Source organism: Camelus dromedarius, chromosome 6 (assembly GCF_036321535.1).
Source record: "Camelus dromedarius isolate mCamDro1 chromosome 6, mCamDro1.pat, whole genome shotgun sequence".
Taxonomy (NCBI): domain Eukaryota; kingdom Metazoa; phylum Chordata; class Mammalia; order Artiodactyla; family Camelidae; genus Camelus; species Camelus dromedarius.
In genome coordinates, this window is record NC_087441.1 from 68,896,077 (window position 1) to 68,919,199 (window position 23,123).

Below are 23,123 nucleotides of genomic sequence, written 5' to 3' on the forward strand. Positions count from 1 at the left end.
TGGGGTTGTATGTTGGACATTGAAGGATGTTATGAAGTGAAGACTCAAGATTATATTTTTTCAAAGAATTTTTTTTTTAAGTGGGAAATTATCTTGGCCGAACTCAAAGTGTAAAGACTTTCTCTTGGGGAGCAGCTCAAATCTCTACTCATTCCTTTTGTCCTTACCTGAGGTGTTAAAGTCTTTTCCATGCATGTACGGTTCAGCGTGTGGAGTAGAGTTTATAAACAGAATTCAGGGCTCTCTCTTTCTGGCTCACTTCTTTCTCCCCACCTCCACCCCAACTTTTCAGGATCTGTGGTTGCTCTAAATTCCACCCTCTGATTCTTTGGGCCAGAAAGACTGTTTCCTATTAGAGTTTTAGGCATGCTGTTCAGTGCTGACTTCAGCCTGCCCTCAGGGTAAAATCTGCAATGATGGAAAACTCATCCCCTTCTGATCCTCCTTCCAAGTTTCTATTCCTCCAGAATCTGCTTGTTCGCTTTCCAGTGACTTCACTTTCCAGTTTTTGCTTATTTGGTTTTTTGTAGAGAGTTTTTGGCTGTTATTTGTGCAGGATCTTGATGGGCTTTTCACTTGGTCATCTGAGTCACAGTCCACACGGTATTAGTGTGACTGAGCCTATTGCCCCAAATTGTAACCTGATCATTTTACTCGCTTTTCTCATTCTTTATCTCACTTTTCCCCCTCCTCACACATGCTTCCTAAACTACCCACATCAAGTGTTTATCTCAGGGTCTAATTTAGCCGTGACTTAGATTAAGACTCGTTCATTAAACCTTGGCCATTCATGTGTATTATATAATTTAATCCTCCCAACAGCCCTTAAAAGTACAGTGTGAAAAGAGCTTAAGTGTTATCTCTATTTTACATATGACTGATTTTTAGTGAGGCTGTTATCATGTCTTTGATGCTGTATTTGGTAAGTGGCAGAACCTAACTTCAAAGTTAGACGTGTCTGACTCTGAAATCTTACAGCAATGTGTGTTTTGGACTAGTTGCTTTACCTCATCTTTGTTTTCTCATATGTAAGAGTGGATAATAAAATACATAGCACAGAGGATTATTGTGTCAGTTAAACGAGATCCTGTGGATACAGGACATCAGTACCTACAAAATATTAGATACTGTGTCAAGCAGCTCTTACTACGTGACAAGCAGTCTCGGATTTTCAGTGGTTTACAGCAACAAATATTTATTTCTATTCAAGTTCATATTGTCAGTGACTGACTGGATGTTGTGATTTTACTCCAAACTACAAACTGAGTATCCTCTACTTATATCCTTATTTTGAGACCTAAACTAAAGGAAAGCCTTATGTACAATGTGCTTTTCTGATGGCAGAGGGCACAGGAACTAGGAGAGTTTTGGAACCTTGCAATTCCTCAAAAACTTTGTTTGAAGTGATAGCTAACGAACATTCCATTGGCCAAAGAAGCAGGTCAGATGTCTGAGCCCTAAATCAAAGGGGGTAAGGGAACATATTTTATTCCTGAAGAAGGACAGAGTGAATAATTGCAAGTAATAATACAATCTACCACAGATATAATCATTTTTGCGTTTATGGCATACAGTTTACTATTTCCCAACAACTGGAGTGGAAGGTGGACCATAAAAAAGGGCAAGGATAAAAAGGGAATATTTTATTGAATGCCAAAAGAAAAAAGAGCTCAGACAAGCACTCAGAGAGAGTTAATATGTGAGCCGCAAGGACTGGGAAGGCTCTTATGAATGAGAGAGGCCTTGAGCTGGCTCTTGAAGGGTGATTAGGATTTGGATAAAATTCACTTTAAGCAGGATGAGCAAAGGGAAAAAAAATGGACCAGTTTGGCCCTGTTTGGGGGGTGATTTTTGGTGGGAGGGCAATCACTGAAGGCAGGTTAGAGAGCCTGGATTCTGGGCAGGAGACAAAAGGGATACCTTAGCAAATTTTGAGCAAGATTCAGAATCGAAAAGTTGTTATAGAAAGACTGGCCTGGCTGTCCAACAGAAGGAAAGATGGGTGGCAGGGAGGATTTCTCCAGCATTATACACAGTGGCCATTCTTCTCTCTTCAGAGTTGTACACTGGCTCTGTGAAGCAAGTAAATGACAAAAATGTGGTGAGCATGACAAACATTTCCTCAATGCAGACTTGACTCCCACTGGAAGAAAATGAAAATGGTTTTTCTCTGAATCTTCTGTCTGACCAAATAAAGAGCATGCTTTGGTAGGAGACAATACTTCCCACATAAAAATATAATTAAAGTAACATATCAGGATAGGCTGGATGTACAATGAAGCATCGCAAACTGGATGAAAATGTATTTGACCACTGTCATTTTATTTTGCTTTTGAACTAAACAGGGAAAGTCAATTTGAGCACAGTTTTCTGTTGTGCCCTTCAAAATAGGAAGACGATTTCTAAAAATTTCCATCTTTGAATTCCTTAGGAAACTACAATGCCCAGAAGCTTTTGGAAAGCAGTGACAGTGGCTGTGGTAAGAGTTTCCACCTATTATTTTATTCCATTATTTTTCTGTTTGTTCTTGTTGTTTCTGGTTCATTAAAGGACTCTAATAAATATTTGTCATGCTGATGTTGCTCTATTTTGGGTCTGAAAACTAGAAACAGAGGTTTGAATGAGATTATCTGATTTTCAAAATTAGATTTATGACTTAGCTAAGTGGAAAAAAAAGCAATGTATATACTTAATCAACCCTTAAGCCAATCACCTAAAAATTAAGGTTTCTTTTCAGATCTATCCGGCCATCCTTGTTTATGCCATGAGACTACGTTATTGCATAATATGTTGCTGATTTTTATATGGTTTTCAGTTGGCTAAGCAAAATCATGCCAATCATGGCTTTCATTAGCTTTGAAAATACTTGTTTTCCAAACAGGAGCTGATGATGCTAAATAGCTGCTCTCTCACAAAGGTTATATGCCCAACTGCATACAATCTTAGGAAAAGAAGGACGAAGAAAATAGGAATAACCTTAAAATTCTCCAAAATCTGAGATATATTATACGTGAGAAAGAAAAACTTAAATTTTACAAATAGATAATTTTATCAATAATGCAATTTAGCAGACTTTTTCACTCAATGAAAAAAAGACAACCCCCCCAAATTTTTAACGTACAATGAATATTTTTTAAAAATTGAGCTACTCTGTATTTATTTGGGGTTTTTACAAAAGCTTAATAATACCCCTGGGATTTTCATTGGTCTTTTACTGCTTTGTGTGTTGCAGTGGTACAACAGTTGTTGGTTCCTGTTTTTGCCCAATCAACTTCTTCTTTTTTTAAGGTTTAAAAAAAATTAATTTAGGTGTTTTTAGGCGGGGTGGGAGTTGGAGGTAATTAGGTTTATTTACTTAATTATTTTTTGATGGCCAGTACTGGGGATTGAACCCAGGGCTGCATGCCTGCTAAGCATGTGCTCTACCACTTGAGCTACACCCACCTCCCCCTCAACTTCTTTTTTTTGAACAACACACATTTATTATTGTACAGTTCTGCTGGTCAGATGTCCAGTATGGGTCTCGCTGGGTAAAATCAAGTTGTCACGAGGGCTCCATTCCTTTCTAGAAGCTCTAGGGGAGACTCCTTTTCCTTGCTTATTTAGATTGTTGGCAGAATTCAGCTTTTGGCAGTTGTGGACTGAAGTGTCTCCGTCTCCTAGCTGGTTGTTGGCTGAGGGTGTTCCAAGTGTCTAGAGGCTGCCAGAGACCTTGGTTCATGAACCCCTTCCTCCATCTTCAAAGCCAGTAATTCTGACTTTTAAATTTTATTTTGAAACTTGTAACAGTTGAGTTCCACACACGTTTCCTTACTTAGTGTGTCCTTCTTGGTCCATCTCAAATGGAAAGTAGGGCATATCTTAGCATGTAGGAGTTGCTCAATAAATGGATTAATGGCAAACCACCATGGATTCTGGCTTCTGACTCACAGCTTTGCACTAAACATTTGTTGAATTTGGACAAGCCACTTAGCCTCTCAGCTTTCTCATCTTCAGAATGAGGGAGCTGAATTAGATGACTTGCAAGGTCCCTCCTAACTCAAAACTTTTACATTTAAAAATGTATTTCCTTCCATGAAATCGTTCCCGAACTCCATGACAGAGAATGACGTCTCCAGCTTTCAAAAGTCACTGTACTGGGGGCCTTTTCTACTTTGCCTTACACAATCTTCCAGTTTCATAATAGCCTTACCAAACAACATAGGACTTTTGTCCTCCGATTTTTTATTTTGAAACATTTTAAACTGACAAGAATTTGGGATTTGAAAGACAAGTACAATGAACACCCATCTATCTTTAGATTGTATATATAACATATTAAGTATGTACATATATGAAATGTATAAATATTTTATCTATGGATCATTTGTATACATACATACATATATATATACACACATGCTGAACCATTTGAAAATAAGTTGAACACATCATGACACGCAGCATGCATTTCCTAAGAATAAGGATATTCTCCTACTGTTATCACATGTAAGAAGACAATACTTTCATAATATCATCTGACTTAGCTCATTAGAATTTCTTTAACTGTATACAAAGTGTGTATACAGTTTTGGTTTTTGATTCAGGATATGATCAAGGATCATATGTTCTGTAGCTATGCGATTTAATCTAGACCATTCCCTCCATCTTTTTTTTTAAAATTTATGATATTGCTGTTTTTGAAGAATAAAGGCACAGTTGTCATTTGAAATGTCTCACATTCTGAGTTTGTCTCGTGATGTCCTTTTGATTAGATTGAGATGAAATATTTTCAGCAAGGCTGAATCACAGCTGGTGTGCACGGACTGCATCACACCAGAAGGCTCAGTGAGTCACTCTGCCTTATTAGTGATGGTGCTAAGTACGATCACTTAGTTAAGGGCAGACTGCCAGATGGCTCCATTTTGAAGCTGTATTTCCCTCTTTGCAGTTGGTACTTAGAGACCATGTGAATATACTGTTCCTCATCGACTTTTAACCAATAGTTTCATCATTCATTAATGATTTTTACCTAAATTAGTTACTACATTGGGGGAAGGCAAAATGGGTAGTTAAAAAAAAAAATCTTTTGGATTCCACATATAAGTGATATCATATGGTATTTTTCTTTCTTTTTCTGGCTTACTTCACTTAGAATGATGATCTCCAGGTCTATCCATGTTGCTGCAAATGACATTATTTTATTCTTTATCTTGTAATAACCTTTAATGAAAAAGAATATGAAAATGAATATATGTATGTATATATACGTGCAACTGGGAAATTATGCTGTACACCACAAACTGACACATTGTAACTGACTATACTTCAATTAAAAAAAATCTTTTATTCCTTTATAATTATTAGCTCCCATTCCTCTATCAGAAGATCGTTTCTTCTCCCATCCCTTTTTTTCCTTCTTGCTCAACTTCTTCTGCGTACCTGGGTACCAGGGACTCCTTTTATAATTTGAGTATTTTAATCCTTTACTGTTTTTAGGTTGTTTTTTTTTTTTTTTAATGCTCAGATTATCCCAGATTTAGCCAATGGAAGCCTCTTCAAATCAAGGTGTAACAACACTGTCTTTGAGCACCTTCTTGCTTGGTGGTGTAGCATGTTTCAGGCTCACCTTATATTTTCTCTACCCTATACCTGGAACCATCCAGTTCTCCAAAAGGGTCTTGGTTTCTCTCAGTGTGATTCTAATTGTAGTCAAGGCTGAGAACCACTGATCAAGAAGCAGATGTGACCACACCTGTAAATAACAAGGCAGGCATCACAAAGTGTGAGGGGTGTGAAGGGGATGGAAAGAGTTTCACAGGTTGGGAACACTGGGACACATGAACCATAAGGGATTTAAAATAGTAAAGTAAAAGGAGGAATATGACTGTCAAGGAGGGAGACATAGAAATGGGCAAGAGCAACTGAGTTGTGACTGACACAAGGGAAGGAGTATGTGGTGAAATGAAGATAGTGGATACCTTGCGGCCTGTTGTGGTGTACTTAGAGTAATGATAGCAAATTCAGGTCAGAGGATAGGTTAACCCAGGGAAGGAAATGGGCAGCAGAAAACTCATTTGGAGTTTCAGAAATAGAAAGCAATGATCTTATGGAAAACAGAAGGAGAGTCCTCAAAAAACTAAAAGTCAACTTACTATATGATCCAGTAATCCCACTCCTGGGCATATATCTGGAGGGAACTCTAATTTGAAAAGATGTATGCACCCCAATGTTCATAGCAGCATTATTTACATTAGCCAAGACATGGAAGCAACCTAAACATCCACTGACAGATGACTGGATAAAGAAGTAGTGGTATATTTATATAATGGAATACTACTCAGCCATAAAAAGAATAAGGTAATGCCATTTGCAGCAACATGAATGGATATGGAGATCGTCATTCTAAATGAAGTAAGCCAGAAAGAGAAAGAAAAATACCATATGATATCACTCATGTGTGGAATCTGAAGCAAAAAGACACAAATGAACTTATTTACAAAGCAGAGACAGACTCACAGACATAGAAAATAAATTTATGGTTACCAAAGGAGAAAGGGGGTGGGAAGGGATAAATTGGGAGTTCAAGAGAGATTTGCAGATACTAACTACTATATGTAAAATAGATATACAACAGTTAGCTTCTGTATAGCACAGGGAACCATATTCAATATCTTGTAGTAACTTATAGTGAAAGACATTATGAAAAGGAATATATGTATGTATATATATGTCTGAGACATCATGCTGTAAACCAGAAATTGATGCAACATTGTGAACTGACTATACTTCGACTGAAAAAAATTTTAAAAAGAAAGCAATGATTTGACAAGGTGATGTGTCCCAATCTTCCCATTAAAGTTTTTGATCTACAAATGAGAAAAAAGACTAGTATACAATAGAAGAAATTCTCCAAACTGCATGATTTTGAGCACTAGTGGTGCTGGCCACCTCTGATCCTGACTTTCCACCTCTCCGTGTGGTCTGCTGAGCATGAGCCAGACTTCTCCCTCCTCCCTCCTCCCCAAGCCTTGTCCACCACCCTTACAGTCCGAGTGACCTCATATTCCCTTTCCTGGGCAGAGGAAGGAGTTGGTTGTCTCCTAGTATTTTCCCAAATGGACCCATATAATATAAACTTTATGGCTGCTCCCTGATGCCCCATTTTGTAAGTTATTAGACAAACCAAACTGCCCTGAATATTGACTTTTTCCTTTTTTGTTCTCTTGAGTTAACAAGTTTCTCACTGACTGTGGCAGGGAGATAAGAAAGTATGGAGAAAAAAAGGGACAATTTCAAAATTGTCTTTTTCTACTCAAAACAAGGATAATTTTCTTCACTTGCTCAAAGGCCACACTAAACATATGAAACCTGGTTTTCTGATTCCAAATCTCATAATCCCTTGGTGACTCATGCTACCAAATTAAGTTGTTAAAACATGATAGACTATTAAAAAATAACAAATGCTACTAATGTTTTGGCTTTTCATTTTTGTATTATTAGAGAATTTTTTATCATAATAGAACAGTGCTGTTTATATATCTCCAAATATAGTTATGTGTGTCATGAGGTTCAGGATTCTACTTCTGGGTAGCATGATCTATCTGGCAAAGAATGTCTTATTTTAATTTGGCATTTGGAGTGTCAGGCTGTCGCGAGAGTTGCCTCATGCCAGGCTATCGGAGGACAATCACGCTGCTCGGAGGAGATCAGCCACCAGGTGGCAGTCAAGCACCACCCATCAATGTAAGAACAAGGGTCTGAATTCAGGTTATTGTATGATGGTGAAGCAACTCATTTTGTTGAAAATTGTGTTTCATTTTAAGAACTTTTCCCCTCATAGGTAGATAAGGTGTAATATAGACCACTAACCCCACTATTAAATCCAAATTAAGATAAAATTGTGTTACTTACCTGCCATGAATATATAGCTTCATTTCTCTTGCATGCTGCAAAACAAAAAGAGATGTGATTCAGTAATGGTTACATATTATTGGCCAGAAGCTTGAAAATATATATCAGTAAATAGTGCCTAAAAGTCTCCCATCAGAAAAACGTCCAGAACTTCTTCTGTGCAAAAGGGAACTGTAGCAGGAGTCACTGAGCTGTCAAGATGTCCCTCTACCTGGCATTTCTCTGGAGAGGACTTTCCTCTACGCCAGAGTCTATCCAACTTGGCAAGCCCCCTCTAAAAATATGGAAAATGGTGAACATGAGACTGTTTTTACTTTTCTAAAAAGATCACATTTTTATTCCCAAACTTTTAATAAATACTTTAAGATAGCATTTGAACATATTAAAGAAAAATTTGGAGTTTCTATGTGTAATTAAAAACCTTTTACATCCGTGCTAAATTAATACTATCACAGAAAGCACCTAACATGGTCTTTTCAAAGCATATAATCAAAGCTGTATCATTCTTATTGATGTACATTGATGTATCTCACTGTTACTGTTCCTTTCTCTTTTAAATAGAAATTGCATGATTTTATCCAGTTAATAACATCTTACTTGTTTTGTGTTTTTATTTAGGAAATGTTTAAAAATATACAAAAGAGGAGAGAATGATATAAGGAGCCCCTTTATATTCATCTTCCAACTTCAGTAATTACCAACATCCTTCATTACTGCTTCATCTATACGCTCCAACCTTCATTTTCCCAAAGTATTTGAAGCATTTTAAAGCAAACCCAAGAGACCATATTATGTCACTCATAAACACTTGTTTGTATCACCAATAAGTGAAAACTTAAAAGAAAAATAACCAACCACAGAATTACAATACCACTCTCCTATTACTGGAGTTCTTCATGTGTAACTTTGTTTTAAAGCTCAATCAGGCAGTTACAACATCCTCAGTGAAATAATATTTAAGTCTTGAAGTCTTAAAATGAGGATATGCTGTAGAGTGTTGAATAAAAATTAATTTTTTAAAATAGGCAGAACTATTTTAAGATGAAATACATTTAGTATATATATATACAGAGAGAGTACATTTTATTATTTGATTAAACCATAAAATCTCATGTGTGAGTCCCTGGAGAAATGAAAAGCCATTTCTGGAGACAGGCAAAGTTTGTTTTATTTACATGCGCACATAAAACTTTGTACACTTTTATAAGTTAGATAAGTGTGTTCCAATGTGCATATTTCTGTTTTATTATCACAGTCTGGATAAAAGTGATACGAATATGACTCTATCAGCTAAACTGCTGTGAGCCTTAAGACTTCCTGATGCACAGCTCTGTTTATCCTGGCTTTCATCCCTCTTCAGACTTTATGTGATGTAATGTTCCCTATAAAAATCTGACATCAATAAGGAACGGACTCATTACGTTTTCTGAAGATAATCAGTGTTTTGAGGCTTTTAGTATACTCCTCAATGCCCGTCCATATTGACATTAGCTTCATTTGAAGCAGGCGTGACCACAGGGTTCGTTTACCTCAAATAACTAAAGCTTAAGATCATGCCCGCAGAGTTCAGCTAAGACCAGGAGAGGAATGCAATTGCCCAGACTGAATGCAAGTGATATTGCATATCCTGTTAGGAATGTAGTGTTTAGATTATATCTAGTGGTGGTGAAGAGTAAACAGACAGCTTTTTTCTCTGAGATCTTGTAATGCTTCCACGCTATTACAGTATTACCTTAACCCCTTGTATTGCTTGTGTGCGACAACTTGGCAGGGTTTTTCCTGGAAGACTGTTAACTTAAAATCGAGAAGAATCCACAGATTAAATTGCAAATACAAGTATAAAGAAACTGTTATTTCCTCAGATTTTTTACTATCCTCTGTGTGCGCCTGCTTTGTGTGGGATTAGTTTTAGGAGAAGCGTAGGAAAGATAACTGTCTCATCAAATCTGTCTAAATTGTATTTGTTGACTACATTCTGAAGTTCTAAACCGAAATTCTATCAATTCTCTAGTAGACAGATTGAATCCTTTGTTCAAATACGAAAATTCCTGCACGCTAAGCCTAATGAATGATTTATACCTTGATGTGTATTCATCCTACTCTCCCTTTCCCTACGTGAGTCCTGACAGGGAGGTGGGCAGAGCTGGGTTGCTACCAAGAAAGAATATATGCAGACATCCTAAGAAGCAGGTTTATTCAACAGAATTAGCTCTAGTCAGGATCTGACTAATTTAAAAAGTGCTAAATACATTTTTGTTAGCAAGTAGCCTAAAACTGCCTTTTTTTATTTTTCCTGTTCAGGCTAAAAATGTGTATCTAACAAGATGGTATCAGAAGTGTTTTATTTAAAACAAATTTTATAGGCTACTGTAGAACCTATTTTGTCTAATTTTCCTGAAATACATCCTCCAGTCATAAAACTGCCAACATCATCCTCTACTGAAAGTTGTATCAGTAGATAATTGTAAAACTTCCACTTCTAGTGGGGTCTAGTATATTAGAATGTGTAAAAACTTCTGAGTGAAATAGTCCCAAGTTCCAATTCTAGTTGTGACACTGATCTTGGTCTGTTACTTAGCATCTCAGAAGTTCGATTTCTTCATCCATAAAAATAGCATAATCCTGTCTAAGAATAATAGCTATGTAGGAGAATTGTTTTGGCTGAGATGGTGAATGTGAAGTAGCTGGCTGTCTTACTTTGGGTTCTCCCAGAAGCAGATCTTACAGCAAGAATTTGAGTGAAATCAGTTTATCTGGGAAGTTAGGCGAATATGGTAGGGAAGTGGAGGAAGAAATCAAGTGACAGAGGGGCAACCAATAAAGAGTACACGGGCAAGCCAGCTCTCACAAAGGGCACCTGGAGCTTAATTCCATAGGGAAAATGGTGCAAAGCACACACCTTAGGATTTTCCGCCTAAGGGTGGGGGAGCTGGGATATTAATACACCAACTTCTGGGAGGCCACCAGTTGAGGGCTTTTCCCTGGGATATTAATTCTCTAGTACCTTAGCCTGCACCTAAACAACAGCTGGGAGAAGAGCACTGAAGGATGCAGATACTGGCAGCTGGAATCTCACCAGAGCAAACTGAAAATTTGTCCAAGGAATGTGGGATGGCTTCTACACTAGCACAGTGTTTTCCCAGGCTTCAGTACAAAACAGCTAGGGAAATAAAAAATTAAACTGACCTCTTATGATTGTTCCTAAATACTATATCCTTCCTTTGATAACATACTTTCTCTTCTGAATTAGCACAAGGCTAAGCTGCTGTAAAAAAAGAGAGACAGAGAGAGAGACACCTCAAAATACAGTGGTTTAAAGAACAGAGAAGTTTCCTTCTCACGTAATAGTCCAGGGTTCAGCGGGACAGAGTGACGGGACTCACACTCAGGCAAGTGGGTTCCTTTCGTCTTGTTGCTTCACCACAGGAGCAGGAGGAGACACAAGGGGAAAATTGTTGTTTACATGGTCGAAGGGGAGTCGCTGTTTCTAGGTTCCAGCCAGCGGGAAGGGGAAGAGATAGGCAGGGAACTTCAGCCCCTTTGTCTTAGGTCCAGATCCCGAAGTGGCACCAGCATTCCTGCTGTTGTGGAGAGATCTTAGCCACGCGGCGGCAGAAAACTGGCTGGTTGGGAAGTCAGTATCCAGCTCCGAGTCAGTTCCTGGGGGAAAAGGGGGAGTGGGTTTTTGTGCACAACCAGCACTCCCTGCCACATCTTGGTAGTACAGTATCTATAGTAGGCTTGATTCAGCTTCTTGTAAATCTCACTCATTACAGAAAGAGGAAGGAAAGAAACCCGTCAGCCTGAATGGAGTGTTCCACTGAAACCGAGTCACAGAGCTATTTCAATGCTAAAGACAAGGGCTTGGGTTTCATCACATATCTCTTCCGCTTCTTCACCCAACCATATACTCACCTAGAACTTTTCCTGCCGTCACTCATATTTTTGCACATTTGTATACTTCTCGTGTCTTGATTTTTTTTTAAGAGTGTATATTTGAATTGAGGTTTACCTAATTTATTATTTATTTATTCCCTCTTTTTCAACCTTCTGGGTAACTTCTTCATTGACTGAAAACAGGAGAGAAATGGGAATGAATGGAAGTTACCACAGGGAGTCCTACAATTCCACATGTAGTAACTTTTATAAAAACAATTCTGGAAAGTAAAATGTCTGAAGGTCCTCAGTTTCCTGATATATTTACTACAAGAGGGATTCTGTTCTCAGAGCCATAGGAAATAGCATATAATCTCTAACTATGTTTTAAGAAAATGCTGCTTTTTTTTTTTTTTTTTTAAGATCTAAGCAACCCAGACGGTAGGTGAGGATCTTCAAAGGTGCTGGGGTCTAGAGCCAGGGCCCTCTGCTGCCTGTTCCTTGTGGTAGGGGTGGTCCACTTTCTCAGGGATCTCCGCTCTTATGTCGTGACATGGGCAGGAGGCTGTGCAGTCAGCATGACCTCAATCCCAGTGTCAGGCCTCAAGTTCTTAGAGCGTCCAGTCACCACACAGCTGTCTGGTGCACCTGCGACCCGTGGCAAAGCTCTTCATCTACTGCTTTCTTGGTGCGCCTTTGGAGATGGAGATGGGGGGAAAACGGAGTGTGGGGCTGGGAGGGGAGGTTGCGTCATGGGCAGAGTGGAAAAGCAGGTTCTTGAGCGCTGGCCTCTGGGTGGGGCTGTTGGGAGCTCAAGGGAGAAGCAGACGTGGGGTGGAATCTTAGGCTTCTTGGAGAGGACTCTGTGGCTGTCTGGCATGCGGTGTGGGGACCTGCTGGAGGGTGCTTATTATGTCATAAATGGGTCCCCACAAACATGGGCCAGTGAGAAGCCCCACTTGCCATTCCAACGGTGACCAGGCGTTTTCTCCCAGCAGCACCTACCTTGTGACTGTGAAATAATTTTTGGTCAAGTGATGGATGAAACTCTAATTTAGGCCCTGTGGTTTAGGGGAATTGATGCATGATGGAAGAAAGTGTGGGGTTTTTGAAATTTGTGTAAAACTTAGGATCTCATGGATGTATTTCAGTCACCTATATAACTTCTGTTCTCATGATCATGAATATTTGACAACTGGCTAACCTTTGTTATATATGCAGTGCACTCTTTGCCTAATGGTCATCTATCTGCATCTCTGATTTACCCAGACCCTTTCAAAAAGTTTCTCTTCCTCATAAGCTCTTGCATTAGAGAAGAAGATCTTTGATTCTTTGTACTAATTCTGTGTTGCATTGTTTTCATTGCAATTGTGTGCATTCTAATTACATATCTATCATATCAGCTAGATGAAATGTCTTGAAGGAAGGGGCAAACCCACCTTTTTATGCCCAGGAACAAGTCTTGCTCCTTGTTGCTACTCAGTGAGTGTGTACTGATAATAATTTATAAAGCACAGTGTCTCCTTTACTTGTTTTCTTAAGCTCCTTTTTTCATATACATGAGGCATCTAAAGATATTTATAGAACTATCCAGATTTCCACACAGTTTCCTTTTGTTAAGTCCCAGCTGATCTGGTATGTAATATGGAGCTGCATTTCTGAGAATATTCAGTTCGGCACACAAATTCCTAGGAAGTTACTTTGGAAATCCTGGGACTTAAGGTTTGGGGGGAGTCGTTTGAATTGATGAGTTAATAGAAACTTTCCTAAATTTGTCCAATTCAGTCTTTTACTTCTTTCTAAATAATTTATTGGAGGCACAGGATTCCTTTTCTCCCCCCAATGAGATATGGCCTCACATAGTTTGCAACTCTTTGAAGCACAGTTGTTCTCCAATGGTTCATTCTTAGCATTTCAAAGACGCTTCAGATGTTTTCCTTAGGTTTATTAATCATAGAGGCATTATAAAACCTTCCGAGACAAATTCCACCTGGCCTCTTCTAGTTTGGTCCTTCCAGAACTCTGATTACTCAGCATTTGTGTACTCTTCTGCCTATGCTTGGAAACTTGCACATTGGTAGAGAGAACTTCCTTTAGTTTAGGATTATCCAATATCAACTACAGTAACAACATACATGAGACGCAATTGTTGTCACTGCCTGGCACTAAGTAGAAGACATAGAAGAATGAACCCACTAGGATGTCTTTGTGAAACATCACGAGCCTTGGGGACCTTTCAATAATCCTTTTTCAATATTGGAAAACCATTTAATGCCACTTTCAAACATTAAAACTTATACAGCTTAGGTTTGAGACATTTAACTGAGTAAGCAAAGCCCTAATTGGAAACCTGATATAAAATACTTTTTGGTTTGTCAAAGATAAAATCACAGAGCCATTGAGTGTTTAGAACAGGATCTTGGTTCTAAAATCAGCTGAACCCTGACCTCTGAGGGTCTAATGATTCTGACAGTGTATCTGACAAAGGGCATCTGTTTATTCAACTTATCAAGTCTGTGTAAAGATCTTAATTTTGAACGACCTTAAGGACTTCTCTCACTACAGGCAGAACATGGCTGAGAAGGAACACCTTCTGTATGTTAGTTATTTTATTTTACAAGTGTTAAATCAATGCATTTTATTTCCACCTCTTCCCTGAAATCATTTTTCATTCACAGTCTTCTACTTCTAAATCGGAGTCTTGAGGCTTAGAGGTCCAGGATGAGAGACCGGCATTGGACTTTTTTAATCAGACAATAGAGTTGAGAGCAAGGCTTTTTGGAGTTGAGAGTTTACCCCCAGTCTCCTTTAGCTTTGCTTTCACTTACTAAAAGGAAGGTCTAGAAACCTTAGCTCGCAGAGTTTTCCTAGAGTGAGGAGCAGCTACCTCTCCCCCTGCGGCATCTGAGCCATCCCCCTCCCTGAGCTTTCCTGGAAGAGGAGGACCTGTGTTAAATGGTTGTGTGGGAGGCTATTTCCATTTATAATCCAACAGGGATTGCCTTTTGGGCTAATTTAGACTAACATGGGACTCAGCCTCAACAGATTGAACTTGGCTGTGCAATGTGGCTAGTGGGACCATCAAAGTTTAGCTTTTCTGGACCCCTCTTCCATCCCATGTAGTATAAATAGGACTAAGAAATTCTCGAAGCTCTGGAAGGGGAACTTGCAAAGCAGCTAAGTCAAGAACCGGAGGGCCTGCCCTATGTCCCAGTTAGAGACTGCCCTAGTTTATCCCAGTTGTGCCCATGTAATTATAATGTACCTTCATATACCTTCCTGTACTCTCATAAGTGTCTCAGTTTGGCTGGTAAATTTTATTGGAGGGAGATGAGGGTCATAGCTCAGTGGTAGAGCACATGCTTAGCATGCAGGAGATTTTGGGTTCAATCCCCAGCACCTCCATTAAAAAAGAAAAAATTTATTGTCAGTCTAGCCATGAAGACTACTGAGATGGGAGTGGCTCTGAAGCAGAGGCAGGAGGTGGACTGCTGGGCCTGATGGTTGGATGTAGGAAATGTCAGAGATGTGGGGAGCTCTACAGCACTGCTGAGGCTGAGATGGATCTCCACCAACCATGGAGTGCTACCAGGTTTTCAGTCAGCTAAGGGACTAGATCAAGGCTGATTCCAGCAAGGGAGTTGAGTCATAATGCCAGCAGGGCAGGTAGAACCCAAGTGGCCTAAGATTGGAGAACTTGAATGGTTCTGTGTCCTCACATAAACCACAGCCTTCCCCCATCACCCAGATACTGCCTTGTACAGCAGAGGGGTGTGTGTGTGCACGCACTTGTACACAGGGACATGGTGGGAGACTAAAAATCTGCATTTCTTTCCTAGATTGCTCAGACCGTTACCTAAAGGGGCTGTTTCAATTAGTTATTGGAAGTAAATTTTAAACACTCTTGAGGAAAGTTTAATTCCCTCCTCTAACCAGCTGATGGTGGCTTGTGAGGAAGCTCAGAGCCGTTTCAGTCAAATTAAAGGAGTTACATTTTGCTTTACATATCTAAGCTGCAGTCTGCAAGTAAATTTGTGACCCCACGAAATGTATATAAAAGCAATCTAGTGTACTGATTAAACAAATGGCCAGTACAGGGAAACATATACAAGATCTTGCAGTAGCTCACAGCGAGAAAACAATGTGACAATATAAATGTGTTCATGTATAACTGAAAAATTGTGCTCTACACTGGAATTTGACACAACATTGTAAAATGACTATAACTCAATAAAAAAAATGTTAAAACAAAACAAAACAAAAAAACAAATGGCCAGTGGAATCAGTCTGCTTGGGCCCAAATCCCAGCTCTGCCTATTACAAGCTATGTGATCTTATTCTAGTCACCTTGCTTCCCTCACTTTTTATTTTTCCATGTATACCATGGGGGTGATAAAAATGCCTAACTCTAGGTGGTATTGGTAGAATTAAATGAGATGTCTGTACTGGGAACATCATACACCTTCAGTGAATATTAGGTATATTACTAATATTGTCAACGTCACCTATCTTGTGAGTTGTATAACTTCTAAGTACGTACGTTTGCATCCATCCTACCTCTACCAATAAGACTCAGACTTCTTAAGAGCCTTAGAGTTTCTTTTGTTTGTACCCCTCCTGGCACCTGTTAAGTTCTCCGTGTACTAAGGATTATCAATGGACATCCCTTCAGCTGCTGACCATAGAAAATTAAGTGATTCATCACACAGTACAAGTCATTTTTGATTCTCTCTCTCACCTTCAATATCTGTTTGCAAATACTGTATTTTCTGCTTTCAAAACACCCTTTAAATCCATTTATATCTTTTCATTTCCGTTGCTACCTCTCTATTTCAAGCCATTGTAATCTTTCACCCAGATTCCTGCCCTAGTCTCCTCATTTGTATCCTCTTTTCCATTTTTGGCCCTCTCCAATTTTTTTTTTTTTTTACAGTGAAGAGTATATATACATCAGATCACATCATTCCTTTGCTTAAAATACTTGAAGGGCTATATTTGTCTTAGAATACAAGCCAACTTTTTTTTTTAACCATAACCTCTAAATCCCTAAGTTAAGAGCTATACATTCAAACCCCCATAGAGGCCAAAACAGCAACATAATGAATGGAAAAGGCTGGGTTAGGACAGTGGTGAACTTGAGGTCACAGACTTTGTCTCAAGGAGTGGATCCAACTGATGGTTGAAATGTAAGAATACAGGCCCACTATTGACAAATCTTTTGAGTGTTTTGAAAATTCAGAAATTACTGTGTGCTACCTCCTTATTTTCAGCTTCTGGCAATTAATTTAAACACACACACACACACACACACACAACTGTGGACAAGATGCAGGCCTGAGAACTGTGTTCTATATAACTGGGCTCTTAACGTAGCTGTCCAAACCCCTCTCTTATGTTCTGCCTTTACTATCTTAATGTTTCTTGAAGGTTCTGTGCTCTGTCCCAAACCAGAGCCTTTGGATGTGCTGTTCTCTCCGCCTGGATTGCCCTTCCCTCTATAGTCTGCGCAGCTTCCTTATCCTTCAGGTCTCAGCTTAAGACGGCAGTTCCTCAAACAGGCCTTCTCCTACAAGAGCCCCTAAGTTAGCTCAGGTTACCTAGAAGGCAGAGCCTGAGACAAGGATTGTGTGCTAAGCTTTATTTGTTGGTGTCATCCCAGGGCAGGGAGACGAGGAGAAGAAAGGAGGAAGGACGGGAAGCACTGCGCAGAAAAACATCACGGCGACGAGCCACGCAGAGACATAGTCACAGGGGCTGGGCTGTATGGAGGGACATTTGCTTCTGTTAGAGTCTGTGGAGATGACTGATCTGGGGCTTCTTGTCTGGCCTGAGGCTGCCCAGCATGTAAGCCTACAGGCTGCGGGGTGGGACCAGGTCTTCGTGCTAACGATCCAATCAAGACGTCAGCCTCCAGGAAAGCTCATGTAGATGAGCACTCCTGGAATGTCGGCCACCAGCTTTATGTCCCCAGGGTGAGCCACAGCCGTCCCCTACCTCCCCAGGGGAACTTCCAAAACCAGCAGGCAGGCCTGGCCCAATTTCCTATGAAATCACTGCCTCTGCCCTTAGATCTAGAGTGCACCGAGATTCTGTGTACGTGTCTCTAGAGAGTGAAGTCTCTGTTTCTCCCAGTCCTCATGGCTCCTGGAGTTAAGCCCCAATGGCCTTCAAAACCAGATGTCCTAGGGTCTCCTCCTCCCGATGCCGGAACCCTGGGCTAGGAGGCCTGGCGTTGGGCTTAAAACTCTCACTCCTGTGGGAGGGCCTCTTCTGACTTCAGTTGCCCACCCAGGGTGTATGGGGCCCAATTATATCGTAAGCACACCCTTGCTACCGTGCGCTGAGGTTCCCTCTTTATGTTTCCAGTTGAAGATCTTTTTTGCTAGGTTCCAGTCTTTTTTTTTTTTTTTTTCCTCCAATGGCTGTTTAGCAGTCAGTTGTGGTTTTGCTGTAGTGGTGAGGAGAGGCGAGCTCTTGGTCCTGCTGCTCCACATGACTGAGGAGGTGGTGGCACCCAGCTCTCCCCTGGGGCTTCTTACAGTAACATCTTGGACTGAGGATTCTCAGACAACGTGAGTGCTGTACATTTGCTCATCAAACTTACTGAAACCTGGTTTATGGTAATGAATTCTCAGCTTAGGCATCTCTTCCCCTCATCCAGTCCACCCCACAATGGATAAGCTTCCTTCTTATTTTCCTGTGCCTGCAATTTGTTTTTTGTTTTTGTTTTCGTTTTTGTTTCTGTTTTTTAAAGTCCAAGGATGCTAGCTTTATTCAGGGGTTTGACTTCCAGATCCTAATCTCTGAGATCTGAGGCTTCATATCCTATTTCCATTAAAAAAAAAATTCTATTGGTTTTTGAGACTAATACACCCCTCTTCTCAAGCCCCAGGAGCCTCATTGTCAGTTTACATTCCCTGCTCTGGTTTTCATTTCCCTCTTTGTTTTTGGCCCTTAATGGCTTCCCATAGTTTCTTTCATGCTTAGCTTTGTTTTCAAAAAGAATGTTGTGATATTTTAGCTAGCGTTTCTAGGTGTTTTGCTGGAGGAGATTTTCAGGATTTTTTTGGACTATAGTCTAATTTAAAAAAAAAAAACAGAAGTCACACACTGAAATCATGCATTTGTTGGTTTGATATTTGTCTCCCTCCCCCAAGAGATAGTGTGTTCTACAAGGGCAGGAGGCTTGCCTGTTTATTAAGTCTGTGCCACACAAAGTGTTTGGTGCGTAATTTGAAGAAATGAATTTTGATCATGTTAACGTGCAGTTGGAGATATTACTCTGCTCTGGGCTCCAGAGAAGTGACTTTGTTTTACTCAACTTTGTCTTCCCAGGGAATTTAGTAGCTTCAGGAATAAAGAGAATGTTTTCTCTAAGTATTTAGTGGTTAATTTATCTTTAGTTACAGAAAAAAGAGTTCTAAAAGTAAGTAGTTCCTTTATGTTTTGTTATTTTAGGAATGGTAAGATGGATATTTACAGTTTTATTTTTCAAAGTTTTCCCTGATCCCTGAAGCTCTAAGTAATTTTTCCTCTGTATATTTCTTTTTTTAAAATTCAAATTTGTTTGTTTGTTTGTTTGTTTGTTTATTTATTATTGAAGTACAATCAGTTACAACATGTCAATTTCTGGTGTACATCCTCCGTGTATTTCTTATCGCTCTTCTTGCTTTGCCCATTGTGTGTGTGTGTGTGTGTGTGTGTGTGTGTGTGTGTGTGTGTGTGTGTGTATCTACCTCATCTTCAGTGCCAGACTCCAAGCTCTTGAGTGCAGTTCTTGCTCTGTTACTGCTTAGAATTCTCCAGTGCTTGCTGGGTTTTTTAACCTCAACACTATTGGCACTTTGGCCAAATAGTTCTTTGTTCTGGGCAGCTGTCCTGTGCATCGTAGGGTATTTAGCAGCATCCCTGACCTCTACCCACTGGATGCCAGCAGCATTCCTCCGTTGTGACAACCAAAAATGTCTCCAGGCGTTGCCAGTTGCCCCCTGGGCAACAGAAGTGCTCTCGGTTGATGACCATCTCTTTAGAGTGCCTCACACAGAGTAAGTGCTCCTCATTTGTTTATTATGTAAATTCTACTGCAAATGGGGATTGAATTCCACAAAGGCAAATAAATGTAGAATTCATGTTTTCTTGAGGGAACCGGTCTGGGGTTGGGCCAGCCCTCTGGTTTGCAGGTCTGAACTGGCACTAAGATGGCTATGCTCCTGTCACCACTCCACTGTCAACTCCCTTCTCAAAGCCTGTCTCCTCATGCTCATCTACTTATTTGTAATCTGAAAACATTTGGAGGTTTACAGTTCTGCTGTGTAGCTTAAGTCCCTTGCTTCCATAATGATGTCTTCATTCTCTGACAATACTGCCAGTCAAATTTACATTCGAATGCACTTGCTTTGCAGATGACAGGATTTCTAAGCACACGCAGAGGATTAGAATACTATTTGTCGGCATAAATGAGCAAACTTTGGCCTGGGAACTGCAACTGTTTTTTTTTTTTTTTCCTTTTAGCAAGGCTACGACTAATTTAATCAGCAATATTTTAAAAGAAACATTTCTGCTTGCTTATTTTTACATATCTTACAGTGCCTGCCTTCAACAGTTTAGACTTTTGTAGGAAAACCTAAGTAGTAAATTATGGTTTGTATAAAAGATGTTTCTGTTAGAAACAAAACTTATAACAAGTAACATATTTTAGGTAACAGGAATATTTTAGGCAATGGAAGCGATTTTAGGTCATGAAAACCGAAGGTGCTGAGCACCAACGCTGCCAACGCCTTCCCTTTTGTGCTCCGTGCCTACTCTCAGGGCACCGGTGACTGTCACCTTATGTCATGTGACTGCAACAGTGGTGGAGGGTACAGAGTGGTGGTGGGGTGTGTAGATGAAATTCCATGATCTCTGCTTGTCAGTGGAGGAAATAGGCCAGGAGGGATTAAATCATTTTGAAAAATTTTCTTCGGTAGTTGAGGTCAGAGCAAAGTCGCCCTTTTCCCAGGGTCCTTTCTACCCTAAGACATATTCAGATAGTGATGTCATATTCCAGATATTGCTGGGAAGTGCAAAAAGTGTTTCTCTGTCCCTAGTCACTAACAGTCAACAGCAGCACAATGGCTGGAAGCGTTCCTCAGGTAAGCCCTAACTGTGAAAATATTTCCTCCTGGCATCATGAAGAATTTCCAGGCAGAACCCAAGCACAGTCTATGGCTCAGAGGGAAAATGTCACGGGAGGAAGTTACAGAAGCAAATGCAATGCTGTAATGTTATGAAGAATTAAGACATTGATTTGTAAGGGAGAAAAGAGAAGGAAAAACATGGAAAGCAAAGCAACTGTAGTTCATTTTGAAGACTCAAGGAAGGATGACCTTTTTAGGTTTGTTGAACTCCTGAATAGTAGCAAGAAAGGCAAGTCATACCAAGCACAGGTCTTCAAGTCTCCACCTCAGCAAAATATTGGAAAACCACTCCAAGGAAAAGTGATTTTGAATAATCTTATTTTCCTTCTGTGGAAACAAAATGCTAGTTAAAAATTTAGAAATTATAAGGAAAGATAACCATTGTAATTATTGTGTTTAGGTACTTCAGATATAAGTATACACATGTATATGTATGTATTTATATAGAAATACATTTGATGGTGTGGGGTGGGACATTTATGTCACATTTATTTTCTACATCTATAGCTATTGCCATGCGATTTTTACAGTAATTCACCAATGCTATTTCATTACCTGATGTTTTCACTTAACCTGCAGAGAGTTTCTTTCTGATTCATTAAAAAATTTCATATTCATCTGCAGTGTTGTTTTTAATAGCTAAAGAGTCAACAAGGAGGTTGTAATTAACATACAAATGTCAATTTGCTTTAAAAAATTACTGCCTTGTGATTCTCATTTACTTTTTTGTCTCGCTCTACCTAATGATTCTGATTTCTACATTCTGTAGATTCAGACTTTTATATTATATTTTTTATCACTAGGGTTCTTCAAGCACTTTCTTCATTATTTCATCACATGGTTGACTTATGTCATAGTCCTCAAGGTGAGTGACTAAAAGGAAAGCTTTGAGGTACAAAGTTTTTAGATGTTTCATCATTTCAAAATGCTTTCCTGTTCCTGTTTGTTCCAGCTCTCCTAGGTGAATTATTACCCTATTTTCAGATGAAAGGAATAGAGAGTGCAAATAGTAAGCATATGAGGGCCTGCTCTGCTGTAAAATGGATATCAAATTCAAGTATCTCTTAGCATTGCTCACCCTGCATTTTCCATCCATAGTGTTCAGCCCTTGTGATGACATTTCCTGCTATTAACCCCCTCCATCGGCCTACAGCTTCTGCTCCCTAGACATCTTTCTTCTTCTTCTTTTTTTTTTTTGAAAAGGAAGAAGTAAAACTATTCTTTTCTGAAGATGACATGATCATGTACATAGAAAATCTTAAAGAATACATAAAAAAGCTAACAGAACTGACACTTCAGTTTAGGAAGAATGCAGGATACAAGGTTAATTTTATATTTATTTATTTATTTATTTATTTATTTATTTATTTATTTATTTATAATTTTTAAAAACAGTTTTATTGAGTTATAATCATTTTACAATGTTGTGCCAAATTCCAGTGAAGAGCATAATTTTTCAGTTATATATGAACATATATATATTCATTGTCACATTGTTTTCTCTGTGAGCTACCATAAGATCTTGTATATATTTCCCTGTGTTATACAGTATAATCTTGCTTATCTATTCTACATTTTGAAATTCTAGTCTGTCCCTTCCCACCCACCCCTCACCCCCTTGGCAAACACAAGTTTGTATTCTACGTCTGTGAGTCTGTTTCTGATTTGTATTTATGGGTTTTTTTTTTTTTTTTAAGATTCCACATATGAGTGATCGCATATGGTATTTCTCTTTCTCTTTCTGGCTTACTTCACTTAGAATGACATTCTCCAGTGACATCCGTGTTGCTGCAAATGGCGTTATGTTGTCTTTTTTATGGCTGAATATTATTCCATTGTATAAATATACCATCTCTTCTTTATCCAGTCACCTGTTGATGGACATTTAGGCTGTTTCCATACTTTGGCTATTGTAAATAGTGCTGCTATGAACATTGGGGTGCAGGTGTCATCCTGAAGTAGGGCTCCTTCTGGATATATGCCCAGGAGCAGGATTCCTTGGTCATATGATAAGTCTATTCCTAGTCTTTTGAGGAATCTTCTTACTGTTTTCCACAGTGGCTGCACCAAACTGCATTCCCACCAGCAGTGCAGGTGGGTTCCCTTTTCTCCACAGCCTCCCCAGCATTTGTCATTTGTGGACTTTTGAATGATGACCATTCTGACTGGTGTGAGGTG

At 39.4% G+C, this 23,123-nt stretch overlaps 1 long non-coding RNA gene across 2 annotated transcripts; it reads right to left on the reverse strand.

Moving 5' to 3' along the window:
- Positions 1 to 1,628: 1,628 nt before the first annotated feature.
- LOC135321602 (uncharacterized) lies at positions 1,629 to 11,816 on the reverse strand. Of its 2 annotated transcripts, XR_010381473.1 has the most exons (5): positions 11,277 to 11,816; positions 7,894 to 7,928; positions 5,609 to 5,734; positions 5,126 to 5,202; positions 1,629 to 2,072 (listed from the first exon to the last, which is right to left on the reverse strand). It is a non-coding gene; the product is annotated as an uncharacterized LOC135321602 (long non-coding RNA). The 2 variants fall into 2 exon arrangements; XR_010381474.1 differs by lacking the exon at positions 5,126 to 5,202.
- Positions 11,817 to 23,123: the final 11,307 nt, after the last annotated feature.